Raw genomic sequence first — 17496 nt, 5'->3', positions numbered from 1 at the left:
TCAAGGATCTCAAAATGACCTTGCTTACTTGGCTACTACAGTAAAGGATACTAAAAGTGCCCTATATTCAGACAAAAAATAAAGAATATAAAATGGATGTGGAGAGATCTATTCCGCAAAAAAATCATTGCCTTTAGAAGTCGGTAACTCACACATGTGTGATACAACGAACGAGTTTAATGATCTCGAAGCATGTTAAACTAATGTATCTATAAGCGTCGTTAGTCTCGTTTTTCATTATACCCGTGATAAATCGGTGTAACATATGCTTGAATTTAGATATAGATCTAACATGATGTAGTGTAGATTATTTGCATGACGTGACCAACAATTCAAATGCGACTGTGTGATGTGTATTTAATGCAATTTTTTAGAAATGTAATACGCAATCTCATTTTCATAATTAACTTTTGTAAATTGATCCACTTGTTCATGTATTTTACAGTTTTTGTTTCAAAATTAAACTTAACGTATTGAAAAAAAGTTGAAGGATGCATGTCTTCAGCCTGTCTAAAGTCAATAATAGAAAAAAATCGATAAGGCTCTAAGTATTATAAATAATCTAAATAGAGACTGGCTCTCTCTCTAATATGAGTGAGGCGCAAATAATTTACCAAATAATTTTTAAGAAATATTTTTAATTTTTGTGCTTATGATCTCGCACTTGGCTCTTATATTAATCCGTTCTCTGTTTAAGTTATCTATAAATAAAGTCTTTTTACCGCTGTTTTTATATTAATATGTGAGGATAATAATAAAAATAATATTAATGATAATATTATAATAGTATAATAAGAATAATAATAAGGATGATAAAATAAAAAGACAAATCAGTAAAAATCTGCTGAAAGCAGATCAGTTAATGCGACGGTGAATCATTAGCGTGCCGATGTTTTTCTAATACGCATCATCACTTCTACTTGCAAATTACGCCGAAAAAGAGGGCGAAAAACGCGGGCGAGAGCGGAAGCCGCCACGTGACGTCGGTGTTCGACGTGTGTGCGTGCGCGCGCGCGTGTGTATTTGTGTGTGTGTGTGTGTGTGTGTGTGCGTGTGTGTGTGTGTGATTCGGGAGTTATTGCATAGTCGACTTTCCGATAAACTCAACGAGGCATTGCGGCACGAAGCAAGATAAGGCATTTCGCGTGCCAACGTGTCCGTATGCTATCTTAAATTGCGCCAACGATAAACGAACATGTTTATTTCACATCGGTTTTTATTTCATATTTTCGGCGGACAAACATACACGTGCTATTCATAAAGCGCGCCGCTGATTTTTTTATTGTCATTTAGAAAATAACGCGTTCGAATAGCAATTACGGAACATTTGCACATTAATGATCCGATAGTAAAGATTCAAGGAAGCTAATCTTTTTAATTTGCAAATAGATTAATAGATTTCTATATATTTGCAATTTACAATTTTTCCTGTTCGCCATACCCACTTATAATTAAAAAAAAAAATTTATATATTTTTATTATTATAATCATGGTAACAAATATGACAAATAAACTATATTTTTCTAAATTGAAAATAATATATATAGAGAATATATAATATATAATACAATATAATAATGCATATAATATAGTATATTTTGTTTATTTAATTTAGAAAAATATTGTTTATTTGCTACATTTGTCATCATGGTTATTTGTCATTATAAATTTTTATTAAATACGATAAGAAATTTTTCTATTCGTATCATTAGAGTTTATATGCTTATAGCTGTGAAATCCTTGAGTATCGAGTCGCTGGCATATATCTATTTTTCCATTCTTCTACTCTTCTCCTTTCTGCTTATTCTTGTTTCTTTATACCCCGTTGATTCATTTGCGGGCTTGTGCTTGTTCAATCAGTGTAATTAATAGTAGCCTGTCACTCATTGCGGCACGTCCGATTCAATTTTCTCATCGTTGAACGAGATGGAAAGGTGGAATAGCGCACGCACGTACCCTCATAATTTTCGCGTAATGGAGTTCGTGCGAGGGACGACACGTGAACTTGCGCGTTTCCGCAACGCATAATTTGGCCGAAACAGCAAGGTGTCTTCTTAGCAAAGTGTCTTCTTACAATTTTTCCAAGCAGTTTTTCTATATATGTACTATATCTATATTCATTAATCAGTCACAGCATAATGCTCTAATTTTATATTCTTATTATATTTCACTATTTAAGTACAGCAATAAACAACGTGAAATTTAGAACAGTTGACGGAAATTCGACGTTACGGTAGGATGTTAGATATATATTATTAGACATATAACTGATTGTTCTTTAATTTTTCAAACGGAAACATTGCGTTTTTTGTAGCTACAATGCTCTCTAATACCTCCGATCTACATGCGAATTCACATACGCTTGTCTAGCCGAAATCGATACATGTATGACGATACGGTTTATTGGTACCTTGGTCAACCGGTTGCGCCTAATTGGAATCCGAATCATGCGTTGGTAGACATTATCGTTATAATGTGCACAAGCGTGTTTCTTGACCACGTGTTGTCCTGCATGTATGTTAATTAGATGGCGTCTACTGAGCGAGGATTTTCGTCCTATATCCGCTTTACATCCCTCCTTCGCATCAGAATAAAAAAGTTATATCTATGAAACCTTCGTGGATCTTTGGACATTTCCACTATGGAGATGACGAGGAAGAATAAAAACTAAGGAATAAATCTATTAAAGATAATAAGCTCTTTTTGAATGTATAATTATTATTATTATATATAATTAATACCGAGAGAGATGAACATTGGGGGGTTGAAAAAAATTGAAATTTGTAAGATATGATATAAATAATATTGTTTGTTTTCTTCTCATTGTTAATATTTAAATTATTAAGCTTGCATGTAGGGTGTAATTGCGCGATTTAAATTTGAACAAATTAAAAATGTCTTATAATAACGAGCAGGAAAATTAAAAGATAAGTTATCAAAATATCTATTCAAATCCTTGGCAACAATGAAAATCATAAATTGGTTAAAAAATGTTTTTCAAATGCACTTTTATAATTAATTTAATAATAAATAATAATATTTTGTTTTTTTATGCAAATGCTTACTACTTGTATATCTGAAAACAATTATATCCATATTTTTTTTTTTAAAGTTTAATTTTCTTTAAAGTTATTTTCTCCAAAAATTGTTTCAAATCCAATTATCAAAAAAAAATGATTTGTCTCCTCTTCATAAATTTCTCTCTCTCTCTATTTATCCTATACTATGTAATTCAAGAGTAAATCGCATACTGTGACAAAAATAAATCTAAGTTCTAATGTGCGATTGATTCTTGTGATCTGTGACCTAAATTGTAATTATTATTACATATTATATCCCAAACTGAAAAAATGCAATTTAATTAAATATCAAACGCAGATCATTTGTTTTTCTTCTTCCACTTCAAATAATTTTTTTTTCTTTTGTACATGTTCCAAAAACGAAACAAATCTAGCTCTAATTTCTACATTAGCGTTCTGGCTCGAAAACTGACGCGATAAAGCAACGAGACTGTTAAGACGTTTAAGCCGCTCGCTCGCCCGGCTAATTGTAATCTCGCGCAGCGATTTCGCATTTATCAGATGAACGTCGGCGGCGCGTGGGCAATTAAACGGAAGCAGGAGCGCCGAGCGCGCGATAAACCGCGCTTAACGCCATCGTGCGTGAAGAGGCGGTGCGCAGCGCTAATTTATTTGCATCGCTGCCTTTTAATCGGCCACGTCGTCGTCGTCGTCGTCAATGCCGATAATTGGATAATACGATGCAAAACCATGCACGATCGCCTCCGTTATTTTGATACCATACGGCGAGACGACGCGCCACAAACGATAACCGTCGTAAATCTCCCCGAGATCGTGAGTGGGCGTCAGGAAATGTTGCGAATGCGCTTCTGATTTTTGCACGATGAGATGAGGGCAGCAACGTAAACTAATTATCGTGGCAAATTAATAAAATCTAATCAATGGGGACATGCAGAAACGATCGGCTGAGATCCGCTTCATGGTTCTTTACATTTACACTATCGCCTTGCAATAAGCAAAAAAATCAATATAAGGCAAATGCTTAATTATTACGAACTTGTAATGAAGCAGTCGATGATTACTAATTTATTTTCTTCAAAATACATATGTATAAATACATCTATTTAAAATTATCAAAAAATCAGACACGTTTTTATAAATAATAAAATGATAAAATATAGAAACTTATGTAAATTTGTTTCTGATGATTTTGAGACAAGTTAAAAAAGAAGAGATATTTCTTTTTTATCTTTTTAATATATTACCGGCGCTGTTTTCGCCTTACTTTGATTGATTTTTCAAGAGCTTTTATAGAATGCTAAGATAACGATATGCAAAATATATGCGTATTAATTGCTGTCTTCGCCAATGTGAGCCTTCACGTTTAAGTAATTGTAGTTTTCAGAAGGTCATCATGGGGGGGCCATATCTCGATAAAGTAATCACCGTGCAGAATTCCCTTAGAGACCATTCAGCTCGTTAACATCGAGAGCTTAAAGGAGATGGCTCGGTATTTCTTTGACGACGATGCAATCTTCTGCGGCGAATTGATGATTATACTGCAATTTTCATATACTCTTTTCTTATTTATCAGAAACTGAAATTTATATTCGCAAAAAACAAAAATAGATGTAAATTAAGTTAGAATTATATTAAATTAGACTTGTCTTATTGTTAGAGGTTACGATTACGATTAGAATAAGTTAAATGATAATGAAATATAAATTAAATTCGTGAAAGATGAAGTATATGCTATTATAAAATAATGAGAGTGGTATAAGAAGCAGGTAATTTCAGCAGATAATTATATTATATGACATATATTATATTATATTATATGACATATATATATATATATATATAATTGTCATATTAATATGTTATGTATATAGACTATTAAAATATATAATATACATATATAACTATAATATATATACAATTTTAATCAGTTCTCGATTCATATTTGCGACGATACTGCTTTACAAACATGCTGAGATACGTTCGATATTACATTAAAAATTAGCAGACTTCCGTCGATCGTAAGCTGAAATGCTTACGGATTAACATCTCTCTAAATTACGTGGATTGTGTGCAAAAAAAAATCGTGTTTCAGCAATGCTAAAGTGATGGCGTGCCTGCGATTCGGATTACACCCAAATACCCAAATGCCACTGGATCGCCGATTACGTCGATACTGCGACGATATACGCTACATTTTCCGACAGCATCGAATGTCGGCGTTTTATATAACCACACATGCGTTGCATGTATTCATAATGTGTAATTCATAACGTATCGCGCTTTTTTTAAACTGTGATCAGGCAGTTATGGCATTCATAACTATTAAAGAAACGAAGATCATAAAATAGATCTAATATATTCTTGAGTATTGTTTGTAACATGTTTCTATAAACATAAAAAATATTGAAAATTTTTTTAAATATTATTTACAACAAAATTATTAGATATATTTATTGAAAATATAATTTTAATTTCTTTTTAATAATTGTCAAGTTTTAACTTTAATACTTTTTTAGCATATAAAATTCACGTGTAATTATAATTCATTAATTTTAATTGTCAAAAAAAAAACTTATTTATAATTACTATAAATAATTTTAAATTATGCTTAACTCAAACCTAACTTAACTTTTTTTTTAATAACTTATATCTATTATTGTTTTTTACGAATATAAATTTCAGTTTCTGATACGTCAATATCATTATCTATTATTTTCGTACTGCGAAGCACTTTGCGTTTAAAATAAAAGTACAGCTCGTTCTGTAGATAATTATCACGATATTTAATCTCATCAACGATAAGTGATGCTGTCATATCACTGGTCAGTGAAATATATATATAAATCATCTTGTACATTACCAAAAATCGACGATGCGCAGCTCTCGTGACGGAAAAGTACCGCTGCAAAATTGCATTCCATTATCGCTGCTCGAATTTCGTAGCGTTAATTCAAAATTAATCAAACAGGCTGGATTACGGTATCTATAACGCGACGAATGTCGAATAATTGAGTAAAACACTCCGGGCGGTCGCCGCTGATTCCCTTTAGCATCTTCGTCTCGCTTTTAGCGATAATAATATGACGCGTGCCTTTTAAACGCGACGCTCTATTAACGCTGAAAGCGAGATATCGGTACAACAACCGTCGACGGACGTCGAGTCAGGTCGAAAGAGAGAGATTGTTCGATGAAAATTTAAACTCGCGGATAACAGCCTGGATATATTATAGTAACCGAGCTATGACAGACGCGTAGGAAAAAAACGCCGTGTCACTTTCGCGCGACAACACATGGAAAATTATTGTGCGAAGAATTTAGAAAAAAAATGTTTACCGTATGTGCGTCGACTTATATACATTAGTCATTTTAGTTTTTAGCAAGTCGCAATTTATACCGGAATCACTCGATTTTTAGGTATTAGATTTGGGAGAATTCTTTGAAATAATTGCACAGAAAGATTACATAATACAAATATTATTATTTTTTTTTTAAATGCAATAAATGATTTTCTTCAGATAGTAAACTCTTAAATAATAACAATATGTTAAATAAATTCGTATACTTTTCACACAGTTTCTGGCATTTAGTTTTGATAACTAAGCTGCAAATTCACCTTTGTTAAAGCAAAGTTTTATCAAAATGTAAAAATAAAGAGAAAAATTGTATTATTTATTCGTGTTTGCATAAAATTCAAAATCTGCCAAAAAGATTCATATATCAAAATGTAGCTTAAATTTTTGTTTATACCTTGTATTCATAATTTCAAATAATAAAATATTCAAAAATATAACAATTTGAAGCTTTAAAATAAAATATGTTTAAAGAAACACAATAACGCAATTTTAAATTTTAAATTTATCAAAGAAAGACAAAGAGAGAAAGAGAAAGAGAGAAAGAGAGGAAGGAAATAGAAGAGAGGACATATTTTCGCGTCCACACAAAATTTTTTACGGGTATTTTGTACAAGAAACTTCATGCAAAATCGAGAGATTCTCGACAATTGCAATAGCCGTGACTGGCTAGCATAGGGGCAGGAGAATGCGGGAAGAGGGAACCTCGCACGATCACCGAGTCCCTGATATATCCGGTGGGTTGTCGAGGTGGACCGTAGTAATCCTCCTAAACCCGGCACAATACCGCGCCCGGTTCTACAGCAGCCATTAGCGCGAAAGGGGAAAAAAGATTAAAACCTTCGCCGGTCGCCCGCAGCGGACGGCGCTGAATCCCCGTTTTATTAATCGTGCACGTTGCGGAAGATAACGTCGTCAGCCGGCAGTTTCGAGGAAAAAGGTTAAAGCGCTCCCGAGAAACGGGAATTGCAGTCCTTGTACATCACAGTGATCGTTGAAAAACGACGATTGTGGTTTCGGGTTAAGCGTTGCTTTGTGCAAAACGTGGATTTAAAAAATAAAAGCGTAAAAAAAAAAATAGATGCGAATATATAATCATCGCTGAGAGGTAAATTTATATATAAATTTATAAATAAAATATTTATTATATGTCGTACATACATATGATACAAAATCTAGAAAAAAACAGATTTAAAAAAAATACAGAGTAAAAATACAAAATTTAGAAAACAAGATCATCATTGACAGTCTTACGTAAGACTTCGTAAAATTAAGGTTCTTCAGAAAAATAAATATACTAATATATTAATATAATATACATTATATGTATATATACGACTTTCTATTCTTTCTAAAAACTCTCGCGGTGAGAATCGAAATCGCAACCGGCCACCCGATATATAGCGGTGTTCGTACACACATAAAGAACGCGCGGTTGAGTCAGACGCAGCATCAAAAGAGTCGAGCGGCTTTCGCCTTTTATTCCGCGTCCACCGTACCGGATAAGAAGGAACGCCGCGACGAGAAGAAGAGAAACTCCATCCTCTCGTTTCCGCCTTCCTTTTTCCCGCTTTCTTTTCTCCCAGTTAGAGAGAGATTGGAGAAAGATAAGAATGGAAAGTTGTGCAGGAGTGGCTGAAAGTGAAGGAGAACGTAATGGATGTTAAATAGAAAAAAAGAAAAAGAGGAAGATAGAGAAGGGGGAAGAAGATGCTCTCAGAGAGAAAGAGAGAGAGAGGGAGAAAAAGAGAGAGAAAGAGAAAAGAGGGGGAGGGAGGGGTACCGTTTCTCTTGACAAGAAAAGAAGGATATAGAGAGAGAAGTGCAAGGAAAGACAGAAGTCGAAAAAGTACATCTATTTAATAAAAAGGACGAGAAGAGTTTGAGAGGAAATTCATACTATGCGCGTCTTTAGCGGCAAAAGATGCAGATGTTCATTTCTCTTCATCTCTCATTTCCTTTCTTTCTCTTCATCGCTGTTCCTTCATGATAAGTGAACACTCTACTGGCCTCCAAAGTAAAATTTCTGAGGTTTCAACGGCTGAGTGATGGAAAAGCTCGACCTTCTTTTACGACGCATTTTTAATTCGCGCAAGAAACGAGGGAACATCGCAAAATTAAGATTTGCGACTGGCAAGATGTGCCAACCCAGATGTGTCTAATCTAAATTCGCTACTGAATGCAAAGGAATATCGTGACTTTCAAAAATGGAGCAAAATTTTTCTTGACTCTGGCTTGAAACGCACGATCTGTTCTTTGCGAAAATATGAAAACCATTGCGGATACAAATTTAAATATGATGTGCACACAATCTCTATATAAAATAAAATAAAGATACATAAAATTTAAGCAAAAATTATGAAAATTCAAATTAATTAATTAAATACATGAGTTCTATATTAAAAATGTGCTAAATTAAATCATGAGCTCTGGTTTGATACAAAAAATAATTAAGTTAATAGAACGTATGTTAATATGTAAATATTATATACAATAAAACATATAATTAATTTCTCTCTCTCTCTCTATTATATTTTTTGCGACGTATTGTCAAAAAATATATAATATTCTGTCAATATTTTATGTATATTCGATAACTTATCATTCATAAAAAAATCTCAATTCGCAGATCTCAAAAATTTAAAGATTTGCAGTTCTTGTACATTAGAGTGATTGATGAAGAACGACGATTGTGGTTTTATGACAAATTGTTGTTCTGTGCAAAACATATATCGAAAGCACATCAAATATGATACATTTAAGGATTAAAGGAAATTAGCATATATTATTTTTGCATTACGCGCATGCTAATCTCATTGCGGCAAAATTTCGATCTTCTTTTTTTCTTACAGCAAAGTACCAGCAGTCGCGTTCTATGCGAACTCGCATGCTGTAAAGTTCGTGAGAGCTTTTATGGATCGTGAATAAGTCGCGCGCATAGATCGGTTGTATCAGTGTGTTGCTTTTGTCTGTGTGCGCGTTTCTGACGTTCTTCCGCTTATATCACTATCCAATCCCCCCCCCCCCCCCCTCTCACTCTTTCTCTCTGCGTGTGTTTTCTATCTCTCTCTCTTTCTCTTTATTTTTTTATTCTCATGTGCGAATATACTGTGAAATTAAATTAATTTGATGAGATATATTGCTGGTTTCACGAATCTTGCGTCACCTCCATTTATTGATAGCATGATAATAATTAAATTATTAGATGCAAAAAAATGATTTTGATCATACTTTTCACGTTCTGACAGAAAAAAATGTTATAAAAGTACTTAATAAAATATTTAGCTATTTTTTTTCTACAAAATTAAAAATTTTCAGTGTTTTATATTATTTCAAAAAATAAATAATTTGTGCATAAGAAAATTATATATTATGTATATATATTTATATGATTTATTACTTATGCATATATTATAAATTAGATTTTTTTATAATATTACTTTTTTTATCTAATGCTGTTTGGCCGATAAAAAAGAATCTATATGTTGGATATTATACAATATACAATAATTCTTATTTCCTCGTCTTCGCTTCACACACAATCGAAATTTCCATCTCGTATATTACACATTCGTAACTTCATATTTGGAACTAGTACGAACGCCCGAAGCACTTTGCAACGTATTTCCATCGATACAATTATGCTAGGCATAGTGATTCAGCTAGTATTTCATACGTGTTACGATCGGTGCGACAAGTTTCTGCGGAAAGACTAAACTGTGAATTGAAAAACCAGAAAGAGAGAGAGGCATGCGTAAAGAGAAGAGAAGCATAAGACATCGAAATCGAGAACGAAAGAAAGGTGCGGCGCATACATATCATCGCGAGATTTTCCAGAAAATCGCCGACGCGATATCCACAAGCATGAAAACTTGTAATTGGTTTGCGGTAAACCGACGTTTAAATGTTGAAATGTTCGCACGTGCTCATGTACATTACGATGGAAACAGACGTGAGCGCGCAATCTGCGTAGTTCGATTAGCTTAGACGAAACAAATAAAATTTTTAAATTTATATATACTAATTATTTCGACTTTCGTGTATAACTCTTGGCTTAATTCGTTGAAATATGCTCAATAAAGGTTTAAATTTGAAGTCTGTAGTTTGAAAAAGAGTTTACAAAGTATTTAAATGTAAGAACTTTAAAACTATTAATATAAAAATATTTTAATTGTGATGCGAATCTTTGGATCGTACGCAACAAACCAAGTTTTCACACATGATTGAATTCTTCTATCTTTGAAGCAATCTGTAAAAGAATATCGATGATGCCGCGAATGTAAATATTCGCCAGGAACCACTCAAGTCGATCACTGACTAACAATAAGAATCAAGAAAATCAGGAAGCGAGAGATTGCAAGTAATTGCTTAAGATATTAGAATAACACATTGCTGAGAGAAGATGTGCGGGAATAAAAGCTTGCTTTGGATTTTCACGTTTCCATCAATTTTCCGATTTCATTATTCCGGTTTTCCAAAATCTAGGCTTTCTAAAATTACGCTTATTTTAAAAAGACAAAATTTTAAATTTTTGTTTATTCGCAAAAAAATATCTTCTGAAAATTGAGCTTTTTATCAGAAACCTCTGTGTGTATAGAGGTCTCTTTTAAAAATTCAAAAGTATCTAATAAAAAAATTCGGTAAATCTTGACATTAACTTGTAACTCACGGATCACTTTCTTTTTGACATATACTGTAGAAAGCATTTTTAAGTTACACGCTTTGAATTAAGTGGCGCTGTCTTTTATTATCTTTGGTGAAAGATATCGAGAATTATAATCTGAAAACATATGTCAAGATTAAAATCATTGGGACTAAAAATTCTCTTTTCTAAAAATTTTATTTTTGCTGTATTTTAAAGTCGCATATCTCAGGAACAAAAAGAGAGCCACATAATCAAAGCGTGTATTATTTAGGAATGCACTCTCTACAATACACGTCAAAGGATAAATGATTCATGAGATGTAAAGTTAATGTCAAAATTTATCCAAAAATTGTTATTTTAAAAAAATTTTCTATTTGAAAATTGTCCCCGAGATCTTTCTTTGTTCGAATAAACTTCGTCGAACATCTTTTTTGGAAAAATAATAATCTTCGAAACAAGCTATAAGGATGAAGAAATTTTTTGCACTGATAAAAGATATATATTCACAATCAGATATCGTCATCAGTTGCGAGCAACGAGAGTGTAGTTTGCTTGTTCATGTTTCTGAACCGGACACACCAGTTCAAGGCGGCGGTGTAACGATCCGGCGAGCGGGCGGTTACGAAGGCGAACTTGTATAATTTTCGCGAGTGCCGTCGAGGAGTGATTCTGAAGTGACGCCGACCCTCGTCGTCGCACACGTCTGGACCGGTAGCATGCCGCGCTACCACCGCGAAACTTTCAAGTGACCCTTGTCGTCCCTAGAGGCGAACCAGCCGCTTGCCGGCTCCGACACGAGGGACGCGTCCGGAGGTTTGGAATAAGTGGCGAACCGGCCTCTCGTTAATGGCATACGTAGTTCCAGAAACTTTTGTTCTGTCTACCGACATAACGCTTTATCCAATCTATGAATAATCTATGTGTGCTATTACATTCTATTTATGCGCTTCTAATTTATAAGTCTAATCTATACGTATAAATTTCTCCTTTCGTTTAATATATAAATTAAAATATTGAATTTGCAATGAAAAAAGTCGCAACTGTTCTTTCAAAAGCAAAAACATGCGTTGTGTTTTAAATTATATTATTGGTGATCAAAAAAGCATTAATTTCTCTTGTGAATTGTATTTCTTATATACTATCAAGTCTAAAAAAAATTCACTATCTCACAATCAGATTTATGACAGAACTATGGATATGGCATAGCCAAGTCAATTCTTAGATTTTCTTTATACCTTTCATGATTGAACATATTGCAACATATCTTTTTTTAATTGGTTACTGAAATATAAAAAATGAACAAAATTTTCAATCTTAGGTAAAAGCGGCCTCTTTTGGCATTAATGCCGCAGGATTAAAAAGTAAAATAAAATATATGTCATTATAATATTTATGTTATTATATTATGTAAACGTTATTGACAAATCTGAAAATGCTAGAAATATCAGAGCAGTGCATTATTGCGTAAAATAAATCTTATAAATATTAATTTATATTAATGATGTTACACATTTCGAGATATCTCTAAATAATACCCGTAAAAAAATTTGTAACAATGTGTCGCAAAGCTTGGGCGCGTGTCTATACATACGACTACACTCGTACTTCGTCACGTCGTGGAGAACCGAGCGAGAGTAATTATCGAACGCTAACGGCATCGACGGTTTAACCGTCGCCCATAATAAACGGCGATCCGCTCTCTCAGCACTTCTTCCGATTTCTCCTTCTCCGTCCGACGCCCTTTCTCTCCTCCTTTTTCATTCACCGCACTCGTTCACCCTGGTGTTACTTTTTTTCTTTATTCTCATCTTTATTCTACCACATTTTATCTCTTTCTTCTTCTCATCGTTTCATCCATTATGTCCGTTTCTTTCTACATTATCTTTTCTTTTTTCTTTCATTATGCTCTCTCTTCTCTTCCCCTCCCCTCTCCCCTATCTCTCTCTCTCTTTCTCTCTCTCTCGTTTGCTTCCACCTCTCTTCGACCTTCCGCCTGCACACGAATTCCGTCGCACACCAGTTCTCTCGTTGCACAGACAGAGGTGGGTGTGGGTGAAGGCGAGGTGGTTAGAGGACTCGGAACCCAACCCGCCCTAACGAGCCGACGTTCGCTATCACCCACGCGAGTCAATGACGTCACTGTACGAAACGCGAAACGTTAAGGAGTATTCACAATAGCCAAGCAATTTTTTTTTGTCTTATCAAAGAAGCTCTTAGAGGATATCAATCGTGCTATATATTGAAAATTATTAAGTTTAAATGTAACATGTAAATTGTGTCATTTATGTGAATAAATTTTTATGAAATTTGTAACAAAATAATATATTATATAAGTATTAAATAGATTTCTCTCATTAATGATACGAATTAATTGTTAATTGCGGGGAAAAAATGTTGACTATAAATAAATTATACGGTTAATTGATTTTTTTTTTCAATGCGATCGCCGAATGGATTTTCGACGGTGGTCGATACTACGGAAGTCGGATGCCACGAACGCTTCCGATATCCCGTCATTTCCGGGCCGATTTGTAATTTTCATTCTATAACGCCCTGCACGTGGCGACCGACCGCGTTCGTTGGTGATCATCGATCAATTTCGCAGGGAAAGAAAAACACGACACAAATTGAAAAATTGTCAGATTCGGATCTCTCCAGGGCCAGCAAAAAAAGAGGAAAAAAATTTTTTTTTGAACGCACGCACGCACGCTACGAGATTTTCGTTCGATTGAACATACCTGTACGGCGTGATACACCACTGAGCACATCATTCATTCTCAAATAACTGCGAAACAATATTATTTGATCTGTCGAAAATTAGGAGTAGACAGTGGTTTTCTTCACGATATGTATAGAAATAAAGAGAAATTCAAGTAAGAACTTTTGTGGAAGTGTCTATTCAATCCGATGATTCTTTCGTGAATATTAAAATTATATGAAAATATGAAACGATTAGAATTGCAAATAGTAAATGATTAGAAATAGTGATTTAGATCTCTATAACATTTTGATATATTTATTTTATTTTTCTTATTATGACGAGACTTTCGATTATAAAAACGATTTTTGAGTTTGTTATAAAGGAGTAAATTATTTTCCCAATTATATATATTTTTGATACATCAAAAACTCTTTTGTTATCTCAAAATTATTCAAATATACATGCACAATTTATATTAAAATCATATATTTAAAAACAATTCGAAAAAGATGGGGTTAGATGAAGTTTTCTGCTTTTTGGCCACGCTAACATTGCTAAAGTGTAAGATACATTGAGCTAGGACTCTCTCTCTTTTTCTCTCTCTCTCTCTCTCTCGTCAGGAAATTGATCGTGATTGTCGAGTACACCTAGGCAGCAGTCTGGAAAGTTCAACCGGACGAGGGTTCGAAGGGTAGATAAGTGAACAGGGTGAGATCTCTGCTCGAAAGATCCACGAGTGTTGAGCTTCGTTGCTGTCATACGCAGTCGATGCCACGACTGTCTACTCTTTGCCGTCATCTTCCGCCTCCTTCCGCCGACTGATTGTCTTTCTGACCTTCCTCTTTTCACGACCTCTCAATCAAAGGCCATTGATGCATTTACTAACGGTCGGCGCCGGACAATACTGGACCACAGAAGAAAATTCCCTGAACAAGAACAAGTAAATAATGTCTCTGAATGTTGTAAACGAAATTATTCCTGCAGATCTTGCCCTTTCCTCTCTCGAATAATATAGCTCGTTGTAGCTATGTCTATTACAAATGTGCATTATTTTCATTTTCATCCATGTCATTTTATTTTTATTTTTATTTTCTTTTGGGCGAAAAAAGAAACAGTAAGTTTTATAGTAAATTGTGAATAGCATACAGTGAAGTTAGGGATATTATTATGCAGTAATGATTTTTTATTTAACATTGCTATATAGAAGGTGTATCATACATCGTGATATAAGGTGGAAATGAAAATAACTCTTCATGTAAATACAAATTGAAAAAATAAAATTAATTGTTTTTATATAAAGCTTTGTTTTTGAGAAAATCGACTTTAAAAGTCCGTCAAATACATGTGCATTTGATTAATAACAAAAATTTATTACAAATTTTGCTATATACAACTATTATTATTTGTATTCGTGAACAATTAAACAATTGTGAACAATTAAACAATCAATTTACGCTTTTTTTAATTCGCCAAGTAGTACTTCTTTATATGACAAGCGGAGTGACATTTCCAATAATTTGTTATTTAATGAGATAATTGCATTATTAAAAAACTTATTGCGTTACTTTGATTTGTACCAAATTACGATGTTATTTATAAATATGAACAGAAATAGTGTGTAAAATAAGATCCGATTCTTGTTAGTCAAATCAAGAGATACGGTAGTGTCTCGCGCCAAATGTATATATTACTCGACGAATTTTCAAAAACGATTTTCTCAAAAACGCGAAACATCGTTTAAAAAAATTTTATTCTATTTTTTCGACTTGTATTTATATGAAGAATCATCTCCATTTTGCTTGTACCACGATTTATGATATGTCCGTATATAGGAGCTTGCACATTTTTCGATATCACGTTTAAAGGTAGAACAAACACACGTTTCATTTTTGGTTAGAAACAAAATAAATAAAAATAAAAGTCGCGGGAACGATCAATTGGATCATGCATATTATACACACACACACACAATTAATCGTTCCCTCGAATATATAATATATACACATATACATATATAAATATATACATACATACATACATTTATATATAATATGTATATATATGTGTATATGTGTGTGTGTGTATATATACATATATATACCCCGTTGTCTGTTTATTATTTATTCGGCGCACTATGCATTCGTAATCTGCGGCCTGTCTATCGTTTGCGATTCTGCTCGATTCGCATTTTTGCGTGTCCGAACCGCTGCTTTTTTCCGCATTTTTTCGACAAAACACGCGGCGTTCTCTTCGGGACCGGAAATGAACGATGCGCTTTCGTGGTCTCGTCGGCACACCGCGCGCGTTTGACAGAGGCCAATCGCATGTCAGTGCGAAAAAAAAACCAACGGTCCTCTCTTTCTTTTCGATAAACAAATGAGAGTACAGTTATGTCTATAATGTCTATAATAAAGAAAAATGGGTATAGGTCAAATAAATTAAAAATAAAAATCCCGATGACGATAAAGAGATAACAAAGGTACAAGATCATAAGAAACCGTTTGTGTTTTTCTCAGTGTTTCGCAAGCTTTAATTGTGAAATAAAATGTCATCTTTTTTATTGCGTCAGAGTAATCACTTACCTCTAGGTTGTAGATATAGCATAAAATTATGTTTTCAATAGTATGTATATTAAATCCTTAAAATTTTGAAGTCTATGTTGTTGTTACAGAGAATTCAACAGCGATGTGATATATTTAATCAAATATATAATTAAATTAATATTTAATTAAATTTTGTAAAAGTTTTCACCCTCGTCTGGTAAATTGACCAATATTATTACGTTATTAGACAAGACGAGAATACTATAAAATAAAAATGGAAATATGAAACAAAAATACATATAGTGCATCGAGTATTCTCCTCGAGATTAGTTTGCAGCGTGACGAATAAAAGTCAGGTGAATCTTGTCGAGCTATCTTGTCGCAGGCAGTCACGGTTCTTCGAGCAGCCAGCTCGGAAAGTACCGTCGCCCCCATTCGAGCAAGCGTATCTGTCGGCAGAACTCTTATCGAGCCCCCGTTCTCTACCCCAACCTTCCCAACGTCCCCAACCACCGTAATCTTTTTCTTGCCCTCTCCCTGCCCCTCTTCTCGTAACCGCGCACGGTTGTATAAAGGGCGATTGCAACGGGCCGGAAAATAGGCTCATCTGAATGCGGCACGGCGGACTCGGCGCCGTGGCGCGACCCGGTGTCGGGAGTCGAAGAGGGAACGGAGAATGGAGATCGTCAAGAGGGAGGTTGCGCGAGAAAGGTTGCGGGGTAACGAGAACTCGGGGACGACGATGCGGCTGGAGATACTCTTCGCCTGATGGCGATGCTACCTCAAGAGAGCTTCACACAGAAGTGAATCGCGTGAGGACGTGGAAAGTACTCTTCTTTCTCTCTTTCTATCTCTTTCTCTCTCTCTCTCTCTCTCTCTCTCTGCTACGTTGATAGCAAATGGTCAAGAGAGATCGGATGCGATCGTCGAGACTGCGGAAGCATCGCCTCGTGCTTTTTCCACTACATTTGTCGTTGCCTCACACTCTCGCCGCTATGAAATATTTCTGAAAAAAATATGATTCTCTAAAAAAACTCGATGATTATCACAAAAATGAAGGGAAACATTTGGAAGATTAAAATACACACTCTTACGCAAGCGTATGTACAGGTGATAAAAAGCAGTCGAATAAGCGCAAAGAAACCCAGTCTACAAAATACACATGTATATGTATAAATATACATGAAAAAAAATATTTTGATATATATATTTTTAT

General features: G+C 34.2%; 1 protein-coding gene across 1 annotated transcript in view; it reads right to left on the bottom strand.

The window, feature by feature from the left end:
- Window positions 1–4174: 4174 nt before the first annotated feature.
- The window catches only part of LOC115246309, a 51338-nt gene continuing 38016 nt past the window's right edge, over window positions 4175–17496 (bottom strand). The window contains exon 5 of the transcript XR_003885651.1: window positions 4175–4579. The gene's annotated coding sequence lies outside the window, so the exon portion shown is untranslated. The remainder of the gene's footprint in view (window positions 4580–17496) is intronic.

This window comes from Formica exsecta, unplaced genomic scaffold (assembly GCF_003651465.1).
Source record: "Formica exsecta isolate Colony F162 unplaced genomic scaffold, ASM365146v1 scaffold147, whole genome shotgun sequence".
NCBI lineage: Eukaryota > Metazoa > Arthropoda > Insecta > Hymenoptera > Formicidae > Formica > Formica exsecta.
Note: the sequence above shows the minus strand (reverse complement) of the source record. Positions and strands in the feature narration are given on the sequence as shown.